This window comes from Neoarius graeffei, chromosome 1, assembly GCF_027579695.1.
Source record: "Neoarius graeffei isolate fNeoGra1 chromosome 1, fNeoGra1.pri, whole genome shotgun sequence".
NCBI lineage: Eukaryota > Metazoa > Chordata > Actinopteri > Siluriformes > Ariidae > Neoarius > Neoarius graeffei.
Genome location: NC_083569.1, coordinates 22634819 through 22648361, shown reverse-complemented (window position 1 = coordinate 22648361; position 13543 = coordinate 22634819). Strand labels below are relative to the sequence as shown.

At 43.3% G+C, this 13543-nt stretch overlaps 4 non-coding genes across 4 annotated transcripts; all 4 read left to right on the top strand.

Annotated features, from left to right (window-relative positions):
- The first annotated feature begins 2705 nt into the window (after positions 1–2705).
- On the top strand, positions 2706–2788 carry trnal-uag (transfer RNA leucine (anticodon UAG)). The gene has a single exon. It is a non-coding gene; the product is annotated as a tRNA-Leu (tRNA).
- A 1270-nt stretch (positions 2789–4058) lies between these two features.
- On the top strand, positions 4059–4141 carry trnal-uag (transfer RNA leucine (anticodon UAG)). The gene has a single exon. It is a non-coding gene; the product is annotated as a tRNA-Leu (tRNA).
- A 1263-nt stretch (positions 4142–5404) lies between these two features.
- Positions 5405–5487, top strand: trnal-uag (transfer RNA leucine (anticodon UAG)). Its single transcript has one exon. It is a non-coding gene; the product is annotated as a tRNA-Leu (tRNA).
- Positions 5488–5863: 376 nt separating this feature from the next.
- trnal-caa (transfer RNA leucine (anticodon CAA)) lies at positions 5864–5946 on the top strand. The gene has a single exon. It is a non-coding gene; the product is annotated as a tRNA-Leu (tRNA).
- Positions 5947–13543: the final 7597 nt, after the last annotated feature.

The window sequence follows — 13543 nt, the reverse complement described above, 5'->3', positions numbered from 1 at the left end:
TTTTGTAACTTATACACCATCCACACCAGACATAAAGAAGCATATCTTGAAACTTTATGGAGAATTTGTTACTCTGATTCAAACCTGTAAACAGAGACAAAATGAGGGTTTCTAACAACTCTTTTTGTGAGAAATACCGGTAAATGTTATTACTGTGATTTTTGATGTTATATTTAAGAGTTATTTCCGTTAAGGAATGCTTATATTAGTGAAAAAGGCAGTTTATGACTATTTGGAGGGGTTATTAACTTCAGAGGGTATGTAAAGGGGGGATAGCATTTTTCAGTTGGCCAAATATTGGTATTTCCATACTTAGATAGATCATCTCCATATTTTGGAGGGGGTAGAAAAAAATTTTTGGTCTAACCCCCCTCAATAGAGTGTGGATACATAAAGAGACCCATTGATTTGTTTTCTGATTTCTTGCCATGATGCATTTCATTGTACCTCTTACCTTTAACTGACAAGCATAATTTTATCATTTAAATAAGTGTATGCTTATTTACATATATGATTTTCTTTCAGCTCACCAGCAAAGTTACTTTCTCTTTTGGATGAAACGAAGCCCAAAGATTCCAGCCTGCAGAAATTGTCTAAAAATACAGCCAGATGGACGATCACTGGAGTTCATTCTGTCTCAACATAGTGTATTATGTGCATTATTCATTTTGATAACCATGTAATAAGGACCTGAGACCTTCGTGCAAAACGTGCACACTTCTAAAAAAAATGTTCATCTTTTAGGAACAAACTATAACTCTAGAAAACTCTTTAATGGTCTTTCTAGTTTCATAACACAATTTCTTAATATTAGTATGTTGATAATACCGATGCTGAGTGTTTTAAATATTTCCTCAATTTCACTTTTTTTTTTTCACAAAACCTCGATCATCTTTTCAAAGTCAAAGCTCGAATCCCCGGAGCTCCATGCGGTGCATTCGGACGAGGAGTCTGTTGCTGGGAGGTTCTAATGCCACTGGAGTTTTACTGTATCCCAGGGTTTCGTACCAGGCAGCGGATTCATTGTATTATATTTAGTTTTCAATATGATATTTTTCCAGTATGATTTTTTTGTATTCTTGTCTCAGCAATGGTGAAATCGAATTTGTAAATAAAATCACTGCCCTGACTCTACTCATCAGGCCAGAGCTATTCTCCTGCTGTGTATGTTTTGAACAACATAAAGGTAAAGAAATAAAACAAGAGAGGCTGGCTATGATATAAGAAAATTCTACAATCCAGAAATAGATGGGCTCGTTGCTCTCTGGAACCATGCCTGAGTTTCCGTTGTTTGTTTATTTTCAAGTGAGCGACTGCCCAGAAGCAGACTTTTGTTCTGGGGGAGTGTGTTCTGACTCCCATTTGCATGAATACCAGGTGGTAAGCTTCAAGGGTTTTGCCCCTAAAACAACCCAGTCTCGTCACATGGAGTCCCTGGCATGCTTCTCACACTTTTGGGGCATGCCTCAGGAAGCATTTGTTGCTTCATTGTTCAATGAGAGCAGTTGGGTGGAAGGTGGTGAAAAGAGCCTTTTCAGGACAGCAGCTTGCTTTTCACCAGCAGCTTTAAGAATACAAGCAGGTAAGCATCATATTTTCAGTTTGTAAAAGCTGTCTAAGCTGACTTTGCACTCGAGCAAGAGTTAGAATTTCATAGTGGATGGTGGGAATATGACAAGCCTGTTGAAAAATGTGAGTTGGAGATTCTGAGGTCAGTCGGCAATTCAAGAAATAAAGCCAAGCAAACTGAAAGGAATCTGTGATAGCTCACCTTTGGAGCTCATCAAAGGAGCATATCAGCAGAAAAGTAGTGTGCAGTTAGTTGATTTGGTCATTGCCAAGGTTGTGGGTTTAATCCAAATAGTGGCTGTTTTCACAGATGTGCTGCTTTGAATGTGGCGAAAGAAATTTGATCTTGACGTGGCTGAAAGTGCAGATGATTCGGCTGGTTTGCAAGATGACAAGAATGTTTTTCTCTGTAAAATGCAAGTAAGGTGGCAGCTTTGGAGAATGTGGGCATCAGTCACACCACCTCTTACATGCTAAGCAAGCACTCTACCACTTGAGGTAATTCCCCTGCTGTGCTTGAGGGTTTGTCCAACAAACTACCGCCAGCCCCCCAAACTGCCCTTCCTGGACTGATTGTTGCTCTCTGGAACCATGCCTGAGTTTCTGTTGGTTGGTTATTTATTTGCAAGTGAGCGACTACCCGGAAGCGGACTAAGGAGCAGTGTTCGGCTAGCGGTGTCCAGCGGGGATGCGTTCTTCAATCTCCGTCCTGAGGTCTGTTAAGTCCTGCTTCCTAATGTTCGGGATGGTGTACTGATACCACGTTGAAATCCAGTTTTGCATCTTAAGGTACTGAAACGGATGCCTTGATGTTTCCCTACGCAATTTAGCATGCTTACGAGTAAGTTTGAGATTGGGTTTGTTGAAAGGCAGCCGGAGCCTTGTTCCGTGGCGGCTTTTACCCGAGCTTGTCTGGCAAAAGAGGGAGCGGTTCCAAGTCCAGGTATCTGTCCTAAACGGAAAGGGCTTCTCTCCCGGACGGGTCGAGTCAAAGCACTGTCTTAAAAAGTGTGCAGAGGTTGCTTGGAAAAGCACTGCCCAGAGTATTGCAATAGTTGCCCAAGCGCATGGCCCACGTGTGAGGTCGACATGAGACCTCAGCATGTTCCACGCCAGATTCTGGCCAGGCGCTGCGTGTCAGGGTGGCCGAGTGGTCTAAGGCGCTGCGTTTAGGTCGCAGTCTCCTCTGGAGGCGTGGGTTCGAATCCCACTTCTGACATTCGTTGCGGAGGTTGGCTGATGGGTGTCGTGGCCCATGCTTGGTGCAAACAGCCTGCGTGGGTGAAATGGAAGTCTTTGCCCAAAAAAAGCGGTGGGGGTGTTTTTATTTATTTTTTTGTCGCTCACGAATGTGGGCACCTCCCGTAGTCATGGCCGCAGACTTGAAATCCGTTGGGGTTTCCCCGCGCAGGTTCGAACCCTGCTGTCTATGTGCGGTGTGAAACTTGAAGCGCGTCGAGTGCTACCCGTGTCGGTCTGGCTGGCGGTGGATCGGTTTCGCCAGAGCGCCTGTGCTCTCGGAGTGAAACAGGATGGCGATCTTCTTTTGATCACCGCCCATAGGTATTTGAGCAGTGACCCAAGTGCATTGCCAACTCACGTGGTCAGCACAAGACTTGCGTGTGGCCAACGATGCGTCTCTCTTTGGTGTGTGCCCGAGCGGACTAAGGTGCAGTGTTCGGCTAGCGGTATCCAGCGGGGATGCGTTCTTCTATCTCCGTCCTGATGTCAGTTACGTCCTGTTTACTGATGTTGCGGATGGTGTGCTGATACCACTCCGAAATGCAGTTTTGCATCTTAAGGTGCTGAAACGGATGCCTTGATGTTTCCCTACGTAATTTAGCATGCTTACGAGTAAGTTTGAGATTCCCTTTGCCATACGATGGGTGAAAACTGGTCATTGCAGTCCATTCTAGGGTTTCATTTTACAAGACTGGCTTTATTTAGCAGCGCTGCCCACAGACGGTCGTACATCCAGTGAATCAACTAGGCTAGGCCGTAGGCTCGGTCACGTCCAACCTGAGGATTTTGCCTCCCTGAAGCGTATGCGTTTTGAAACGAAGTGCACCGAAGCATCTCCTGATAATTTGTCCACGCTGTCCCGAGGCCCCGTGTGCAGTCGTGGCCACCTGGTGAAAGCGATGTCCTCGACGTCCACTCGACGTCTCCCACGCTGCTTTGAGTATGCTGCTGACGCCATCTGAAATTGGGTTTGTTGAAAGGCAGCCGGAGCCTTGTTCCGTGGCGGCTTTTACCCGAGCTTGTCTGGCAAAAGAGGGAGCGGTTCCAAGTCCAGGTATCTGTCCTAAACGGAAAGGGCTTCTCTCCCGGACGGGTCGAGTCAAAGCACTGTCTTAAAAAGTGTGCAGAGGTTGCTTGGAAAAGCACTGCCCAGAGTATTGCAATAGTTGGCCAAGCGCATGGCCCACGTGTGAGGTCGACATGAGACCTCAGCATGTTCCACACCGGATTCTGGCCAGGCGCTGCGTGTCAGGGTGGCCAAGTGGTCTAAGGCGCTGCGTTTAGGTCGCAGTCTCCTCTGGAGGTGTGGGTTCGAATCCCACTTCTGACATTCGTTGCGGAGGTTTGCTGATGGGCGTCGTGGCCCATGCTTGGTGCAAACAGCCTACGTGGGTGAAATAGAAGTCTTTGCCCAAAAAAAGCGGTGGGGGTGTTTTTTTTTTGTCGCTCACGAATGTGGGCACCTCCCGTAGTCATGGCCGCAGACTTGAAATCCGTTGGGGTTTCCCCGCGCAGGTTCGAACCCTGCTGTCTACGTGCGGTGTGAAACTTGAAGCGCGTCGAGTGCTACCCGTGTCGGTCTGGCTGGCGGTGGATCGGTTTCGCCAGAGCGCCTGTGCTCTCGGAGTGAAACAGGATGGCGATCTTCTTTTGATCACCGCCCATAGGTATTTGAGCAGTGACCCAAGTGCATTGCCAACTCACGTGGTCAGCACAAGACTTGCGTGTGGCCAACGATGCGTCTCTCTTTGGTGTGTGCCCGAGCGGACTAAGGTGCAGTGTTCGGCTAGCGGTATCCAGCGGGGATGCGTTCTTCTATCTCCGTCCTGATGTCAGTTACGTCCTGTTTACTGATGTTGCGGATGGTGTGCTGATACCACTCCGAAATGCAGTTTTGCATCTTAAGGTGCTGAAACGGATGCCTTGATGTTTCCCTACGTAATTTAGCATGCTTACGAGTAAGTTTGAGATTCCCTTTGCCATACGCTGGGTGAAAACTGGTCATTGCAGTCCATTCTAGGGTTTCATTTTACAAGACTGGCTTTATTTAGCAGCGCTGCCCACAGACGGTCGTACATCCAGTGAATCAACTAGGCTAGGCCGTAGGCTCGGTCACGTCCAACCTGAGGATTTTGCCTCCCTGAAGCGTATGCGTTTTGAAACGAAGTGCACCGAAGCATCTCCTGATAATTTGTCCACGCTGTCCCGAGGCCCCGTGTGCAGTCGTGGCCACCTGGTGAAAGCGATGTCCTCGACGTCCACTCGACGTCTCCCACGCTGCTTTGAGTATGCTGCTGACGCCATCTGAAATTGGGTTTGTTGAAAGGCAGCCGGAGCCTTGTTCCGTGGCGGCTTTTACCCGAGCTTGTCTGGCAAAAGAGGGAGCGGTTCCAAGTCCAGGTATCTGTCCTAAACGGAAAGGGCTTCTCTCCCGGACGGGTCGAGTCAAAGCACTGTCTTAAAAAGTGTGCAGAGGTTGCTTGGAAAAGCACTGCCCAGAGTATTGCAATAGTTGGCCAAGCGCATGGCCCACGTGTGAGGTCGACATGAGACCTCAGCATGTTCCACGCCAGATTCTGGCCAGGCGCTGCGTGTCAGGGTGGCTGAGCGGTCTAAGGCGCTGCGTTTAGGTCGCAGTCTCCTCTGGAGGCGTGGGTTCGAATCCCACTTCTGACATTCGTTGCGGAGGTTTGCTGATGGGCGTCGTGGCCCATGCTTGGTGCAAACAGCCTGCGTGGGTGAAATAGAAGTCTTTGCCCAAAAAAAGCGGTGGGGGTGTTTTTATTTATTTTTTTGTCGCTCACAAATTTGGGCACCTCCCGTAGTCATGGCCGCAGACTTGAAATCCGTTGGGGTTTCCCCGCGCAGGTTCGAACCCTGCTGTCTACGTGCGGTGTGAAACTTGAAGCGCGTCGAGTGCTACCCGTGTCGGTCTGGCTGGCGGTGGATCGGTTTCGCCAGAGCCCCTGTGCTCTCGGAGTGAATGGCCCACGTGTGAGGTCGACATGAGACCTCAGCATGTTCCACGCCGGATTCTGGCCGGGTGCTGTGTGTCAGGGTGGCCGAGTGGTCTAAGGCGCTGCGTTCAAGTTGCAGTCTCCTCTGGAGGCCTGGGTTCGAATCCCACTTCTGACATTTGCTGCAGCGGGTTGTTGATGGGCCTAGTGGCCTGTGCTTGGTGTGAAAATGGAGGCTTTGGGTGGTGTGCCTTTGCAAAAGAAAAAAAGTGCTCAAAGCAATTTTTTGTCGCACTTGAATTTCAGTGCCTCCAGTAGTTGTGGCTGAGTGGCGAAGGCGACGGACTTGAAATCCGTTGGGGTCTCCTGGCCAGGTTTGAATCCTGCTGGCGACGTGCGGTGTGAAATTTGGGGCCCTGTCGAGTGCTGCCCATGTCCGTCCGACTGGCAGTGGATGGGTTTCGCCAGGGCCGCTGTGCTCTCAGCCTGCAGCGGGATGGCAGTTTTCTTTTGACCAACGAATATAGGCATTTGAGCAGTGACCCAAGTGCATTGCCAAGTCACGTGGCCAGCTCAAGACCTGGGTGTGGTCAACGATGCATCTCGCTTTGGTGTCTGGCCGAGCGGACTAGGAGCAGTGTTCGGCTAGCGGTATCCGGTGGAGAAGCGCTCTTCTATCTTGATCCTGAGGTCTGTTAAGTCCTGCTTACTAATGTTCGGGATGGTGTACTGATACCACGTTGAAATCCAGTTTTGCATCTTAAGGTACTGAAATGGATGCCTTGATGTTTCCCTATGCAATTTAGCATGCTTACGAGTAAGTTTGAGATTCTGTTTGCCATACGATGGGTGAATACTGGTCATTGCAGTCCATTCTAGGGTTTCATTATACAACCCTGGCTTTATTTAGCAGCACTGCCCATAGACGGTTGTTGTTAGATTTAAAGCCATGATTTAAGTTAGTTTTATAGCTACACGTGATTTAGGATTGTTAAGACTTTTTGATTTAATATTTTAGAGCTTTTTAAGATCCTTTTTTATAACAGTGATTTTAAACTATCCCTGTGTAACCTGACCTTCCTCCAGTGGAGAAGACACACACTTCTTTGCTAAGACTAAACATAGTAGAATTGTCGTAAAAACATTTCGCGCTTTGACGTGCATAAATGCTGAAATTGCTGAAACATCCGTTGATATGAAATATTATTTTGCTTATGATTGAAGGTTTCATTTACACACACACACACACACACACATTAATGGAATTAAGGAACTCCATGATTGCTGACTTAGCAAAAGATATCCTTTTCAAACACACACACACACACACACACACATCCTACACCCACCCCTCTACACGCACGTACATAGCCATGGTCACACACAAACACACACACACACATTTTACACACACACACACACACACACACATATTCGATAGACAATACATAAACAGAGCTGCCGTTTAGAGAGATTATAATTTGTTATAAAAGGTTGTTTGTAATATTTCATCTTTGGTGAGAAAACTGTGAATAAACAGCAGTGAAACCGATCTCTGGTTCTCTGGTTTTTGCGGTGTTTTTTCGCCCCAGAATTCTGCAGGTGGCACGAGGGCATTGGTCTCGAGAAGTTGACCGTTCCAGCTGGGGGAACCCTTTCAATTTGGTGGCCCGTACAGGGATACTTCCAATCAGGTAAGGGTCTCTTTTAATTGATTAGTTGGGGGGGACTTCCACCCGGTTGGTAGTATCAGAAAAACCCAGTTATCTATTTATAAGATTTTGTTTGGTTATCCTCGTAATTGGTTTACGGGAAGATTTTGTTTGGTTATCCTCGTAATTGGTTTACGGGAAGATTTTTGTTTGGTTATCCTCGTAATTGGTTTACGGGAAGATTTTCTGGTTATCCTTGTAATTGGTTTATGGGAAGATTTTCTGGTTATCCTCGTAATTGGTTTATGGGAAGATTTTCTGGTTATCCACGTAATTTGTTTATGGGAAGATTTTTGTTTGGTTATCCTCGTAATTGGTTTATGGGAAGATTTTTGTTTGGTTATCCTCGTAATTGGTTTACGGGAAGATTTTGTTTGGTTATCCTCGTAATTGGTTTACGGGAAGATTTTTGTTTGGTTATCCTCGTAATTGGTTTACGGGAAGATTTTCTGGTTATCCTCGTAATTGGTTTATGGGAAGATTTTCTGGTTATCCTCGTAATTTGTTTATGGGAAGATTTTTGTTTGGTTATCCTCGTAATTGGTTTCCGGGAAGATTTTGTTTGGTTATCCTCATAATTGGTTTACGGGAAGATTTTCTGGTTATCCTCGTAATTGGTTTATGGGAAGATTTTCTGGTTATCCTCGTAATTTGTTTATGGGAAGATTTTTGTTTGGTTATCCTCGTAATTGGTTTACGGGAAGATTTTTGTTTGGTTATCCTCGTAATTGGTTTACGGGAAGATTTTTGTTTGGTTATCCTCGTAATTGGTTTACGGGAAGATTTTCTGGTTATCCTCGTAATTGGTTTATGGGAAGATTTTCTGGTTATCCTCGTAATTGGTTTACGGGAAGATTTTTGTTTGGTTATCCTCGTAATTGGTTTACGGGAAGATTTTCTGGTTATCCTCGTAATTTGTTTATGGGAAGGTTATCCTCGTAAAGTGAATGAGCTGTCACGGGAAGAGCGCGCTTTATGAGTTAAACCCATAATAATTACCCACAATAATTAATCTCGGGACTGATTCCTTCGTGCCACCATGGGGGGAAAATTGTATTAAGGTGCCTGGACCCCGAGAAAACCCCACGGGATTGGATGAATTGCTGTGGTTTAGCATTCTAGACAATTTGGCAATTAAAATCCTTATAAGATGCAAATTAAAATAATTTACCTAAAATTTGAATGATAATTAACAATGATATATCCCAGTTACTTTTTCAGAATGAATACAAAGCTCCAGTGTTTGACAAAACACAAAGTATAAATGTTATGCACTCTTTTATCATCGTGGGAATTGATTATAGCTCTAAATAAATATTGAAGTTTTTTTTTTTTAAGAATCCGTATAACTTTATTTGTACGCCTGTATACTACATTTATTGAATCAAATCCGTATAAAATACGGACATTCTGTATATTGTGCATTTTAATCTCGACGAAAGCTTCACTGAATCGATTCTTTAGAACAAACTCGCATGCGTGTGAATCAATTTACTTGATTCACTCTTCACTCTTGACTCAGAATCTACGGAAACCTTATTTGTATTCCTGTTTTCAAATTGTAAACAATAATCACACTTTCATGCTGCATGAAATTAAAGTATGAACTTTCCTCAAACCATTACGTGTGCATGAACTCAAACAAATGCAGTCCATGCGTCTGTATCAATTCGCTCGATCGAGTCATTTTTATGTTTCGTCTCGAAAAAGATCCGAATCGTTCGTGAATCTCATCACTGTTACGGAAGGAGAGAAGAGATCCTCTTCCCTCAACACAGAATGGCTGCTTCTTAATCAATTAGTTTCAGCGTTTTATTTTATATTCATTGTGTGTCGATAGTCCGAAACTTGTAACTGGAAAGTTACCAGTAAAGTCACGAGTGGTCCGCGAGGTGATCTCTGAACAGGACCCCTGAGTTGTCTATAAGACTATTAATGTGTTTTAATAATTAATAGTGCAGCTATTAATGCAGTTTCATGATGCTTTATAGTCTAGATCCTATAAATGATGAATACGAAGTAGGACAGAAGTATGTGACGGCAAAATTGTGATATGTGTTGATGACATTAGAACTCCAGTTCCCATGATGCTTGTGAGCTGGGCATGTGCACTAGATAAAAGAAAAAGCAGCTCTTTAGGACAAAACTCTCGCCTATTCAGATTTGGGCAGTAATTCTATACGTTCAGACCTTAAATAATGAAATAACTGTACAAGCAAATACAACACAAAAACCATTTTTAAAACATTCACTTAAATTAAATAGACATGGTAAAAACAGAAGAAATATATTTAAGGCTTTGAGTTTGATTAATTCAGCTCAAATATCACTTTCAGATTTGAAGGTATTTATCAGGAATCATTTTTAAAATATTGAGTAGTATACCACTTCCTGTTTAAAGGCATAATAAAAGGCATCAAATATATTTACCCTACTTGTGAATGGAAATGCCGAAAAGTTTAACAATGACCTAATGTTGATCTAAAACATTTTAAAACTGATCGTGTAGTGGTATTTTTTTTATTAATCATATGTAACAGTCATGCTGAAAATTCTAACCTTTAAATATCCTATATACTTCTGTTTCTGACGCGTTTTAGCGAGACGTGGAATAACTGTCGTCCTATTATAAATATAATATTTGAATAATTATTCCGTAGCAATATGCTCTGTCTCTTTTCTCAGTCAACATTGAGATAAGACTGACCCAGATAGATAGCAATAATATAAACAAACAACCATCCATGCAAGCATGGCAGACAAGGACACACAGATTTCTGCAGTTGGCACTTTCTCACAATAATAAATATAATTAATCTCTTTATATTACTAGGTAAATTCCATACACATAAAGTCAAAATGTCCATTCCCATTATTTTTAATTGAATTAAAAATGTATTTTGAGTATTTTAAGTCTCTGTCACATATCGAATCCAACAAAAGGTGCTTATCAGCTATTCAATTTTATTCAAATTACATTCAGTGAAATTGTTTGTCATTTCAATTTGCCCTGTTTTATATCTCCTTTTCTTTTTTTAAACTTATTGCTCATGAGGCTAAACTTAAATATGTTCCTCCTAATTTCGAACTATTGATATGAAATGTTCTGATTAACTGTTTGCTGAGTTTTAAACCTCCATACTTTTGCCTTTAAAAACCACAGAGGATATGGAATGGATAGGCCTTTAATGTATTTAGTTAACCATAATTTTTTTCAGCAAGAAACAGAGTTAACAAACGTTTACTTGAAGAATGTTGGAGAAAAAAAAAAATTTGTCCTTCCAGTGGTGTTTGTAAATCGGAGACTTGGGTTTATCTTTATTTAACCATTAAGAAAAAAAAAGTCATTTAAACGCCTGTTTATGGTAAGCAGTACCTCTCTCTCTGGATTGATGTCATCCAAGGTGTGGTGAGACCGTGTACCAGCTCGTACAATACACCTGTCAATCCAGTACCTAAATCTGATGGTACCTGGCGTTTTACGCAGGATTTACGTAAGATTAATGAATTGATTGTCCCTGTAGCATCCATTGTACCTGACATTTCTTATTGATCTCTGTTCTGCCTTTTTCAGCATTCCTGTTGAAAAACACTTCACGCACATGGGAAAACAGTATGCTTTGACACGTTTTCATTGTTTCAAGGTTTCATTGACTCTCCTGCTGTTTTTTCAGCCGTAATTCAAATTCGTAACGCACTCTGTGGCCTCTCCCTCCCTCAGGACTCTGTGGTCCTGCAGTGCGCTGACAATCTTCTGGTATCTGCTGAGTCACCAGAAATCTGCCGAGTCACCAGAAATCTGCCAAGACACTTCCTTGCGCCTGCTCCAACATCTGGCGCACAAGGGCTTTAAGGTTTCCAGGACCAAGTCGTAATATTGCATGGACACTTAAGTATTTGAACTTTTGAACTTTCTCAAGGCTGTCATTCTAGACACAAAACGCCAAAACACCCTGCAACTAAACATGCACTGATGTCTTTTCTGGGTCTTATCAATTACTGCAGACAATGGATCCCTGACTGCTCTTTATATGACAAGATTCTCTGTTCTTCAATCTCTCATCATGATCCACTGCAACACCCTTTGACCTGGACTGATACTATGATGGACGCTCATCACTCCCTCAAAAGCGCTCTTTGTTCCGCCTCTGGGGTTACCTGATTACTCCAAGCCCTTCCAGCTCTATGCCTATGAACACCAAGGCATAGCCTCTGTGGAGCATGAGGGGGGGGATGCGTCCTTGTGCGGGGTTTTTTATCCAAAACATTAGACATTGTTTCTCAAGGCTTACCTGCGTGTCTAAGGGCTGTCTCTGCATGTGCTCTGATGATTTTAGATGCGGAAAAATTGGTTTTGTCTCACTCATTGATCTTGCACTCGTCACATCAAGTTAAACAGGTGTTGCAAAATTTACAGACCCATTAAATTAATTTATCAGTAATTTAATTGATAATTAAATTAACATATGACTGTTTATTCTCTGTTCTACTAACAATCTTGAAATTCGTGTCACATCCTCTTTTGATAATGTAGGTCACGCTCTCGCATGCCTCCTTAATTCTCGGGTTGACACTTGGGATGACATTGATATTGGCTGTCTAAAAATCATACCTGTACATACTACTAGTATCAGGTCTGATCTCTCTCCTCCAGCCCTCTAGGGATCTTTGTTGATGGTTCTTGTTCTAAACCCTCAAACGGTGTATAATATTTATAATTTATAATATTTATAATACTTCTGTGGTTACTCTGTGTGTTCACTGCCTGATATTGTGCATGAGGCATACGCTCTTCCTTTCTCATTTGATTTTTGTCATCTTGATTGTGGACAAATTCTCTGAATGGGTAGAAGCTTTTCCTTGTTCTCGAGAGAACACGAAGGTAGTTACTCGTATTCTGGCAAAAGAAATAATACCTCATTATGGGGTTCCAGACGCCATAGACTCAGACAAGGGTACCCCTTTCACTTCAAAAGTCACACAAACCTTTCTGTAAGTATCTCTCACTAAACTGGCATTTTCACATTCTGTACCACCCTCAGTCTTCTGATATTGTAGAACGTACATACTAATCGAACATTGAAAGACAAACTAACTAAGGCCATGCAGGCCACAGGTTCGAAAAATTGGGTAGACTTATTGCCAGCCACTCTGGCTGAAATTCGTCTGACACTAAAAAATTATTTTGGAAGACCTTTCCCTCTCCCCTGGAAGAAGGGAACTCCGGCTCCGGGTACCTCTGATTTGAAAACACATATGGATGAGTATTCTGCAGCCCTTATAGATAAGTTGCATAAAATTTGTGACAATATTATCTCCACCATCAGCACCCACACACCCCTTTCACATGGGAGACAAGGTGCTGGTGCGACTTTTTAAATGATTTGGACAATTGGGAGAACCTATATATAGTGGGCCTGCAGACATAGTCGCCATTACTTTTAGTCTACTGCTGTTTTAACTGATCTTTTTCCACAGTGGATCCATGCCACGCGATTGAAGAAGGCTCCATAACAAAGCTGTGTTACAATGACAAGTTTGCTATTAATGTTTTTTCTATGTCCCTATCCAGTCTCTGTTTTCTCTTTCTCTCTCTCTCTGAGCTCTACACAGATTTGACATGACCTGTGTGCAGCCCTGGCCGACTGAGAATCCTCAGATTACATTACCTGCAAGACGTTGTGAACAAAGACGAGAAGAGATCTTGCACCCCGTTTGGGACCAATCATCCTCACTACAACCATGACAGTCCTCATCACGAGTTTCGTGACTACTCTACTGCTGCTTGGAGCAGGGTTACCCGCTCGAGCTGGACCTCAAGACAACATCTTCTGGCAATTCACTAACTGGACTGCATGAGCGCACACCACACGAATGAAAGTTGTTATGTCTGTCATCTGATGCCATCTGATGTATTATTACACGTCTCTATGCTCTGAAGCTCTGTATTCTTACAGGACTCTGTTCTCACTATAGGTCGATATGCCCTATAATTCCATTTTCCCTCACTGTTTTAGAACAAATTACTCTGAAGGAAGTAGCGTGTATTTGGGACAAATTAAG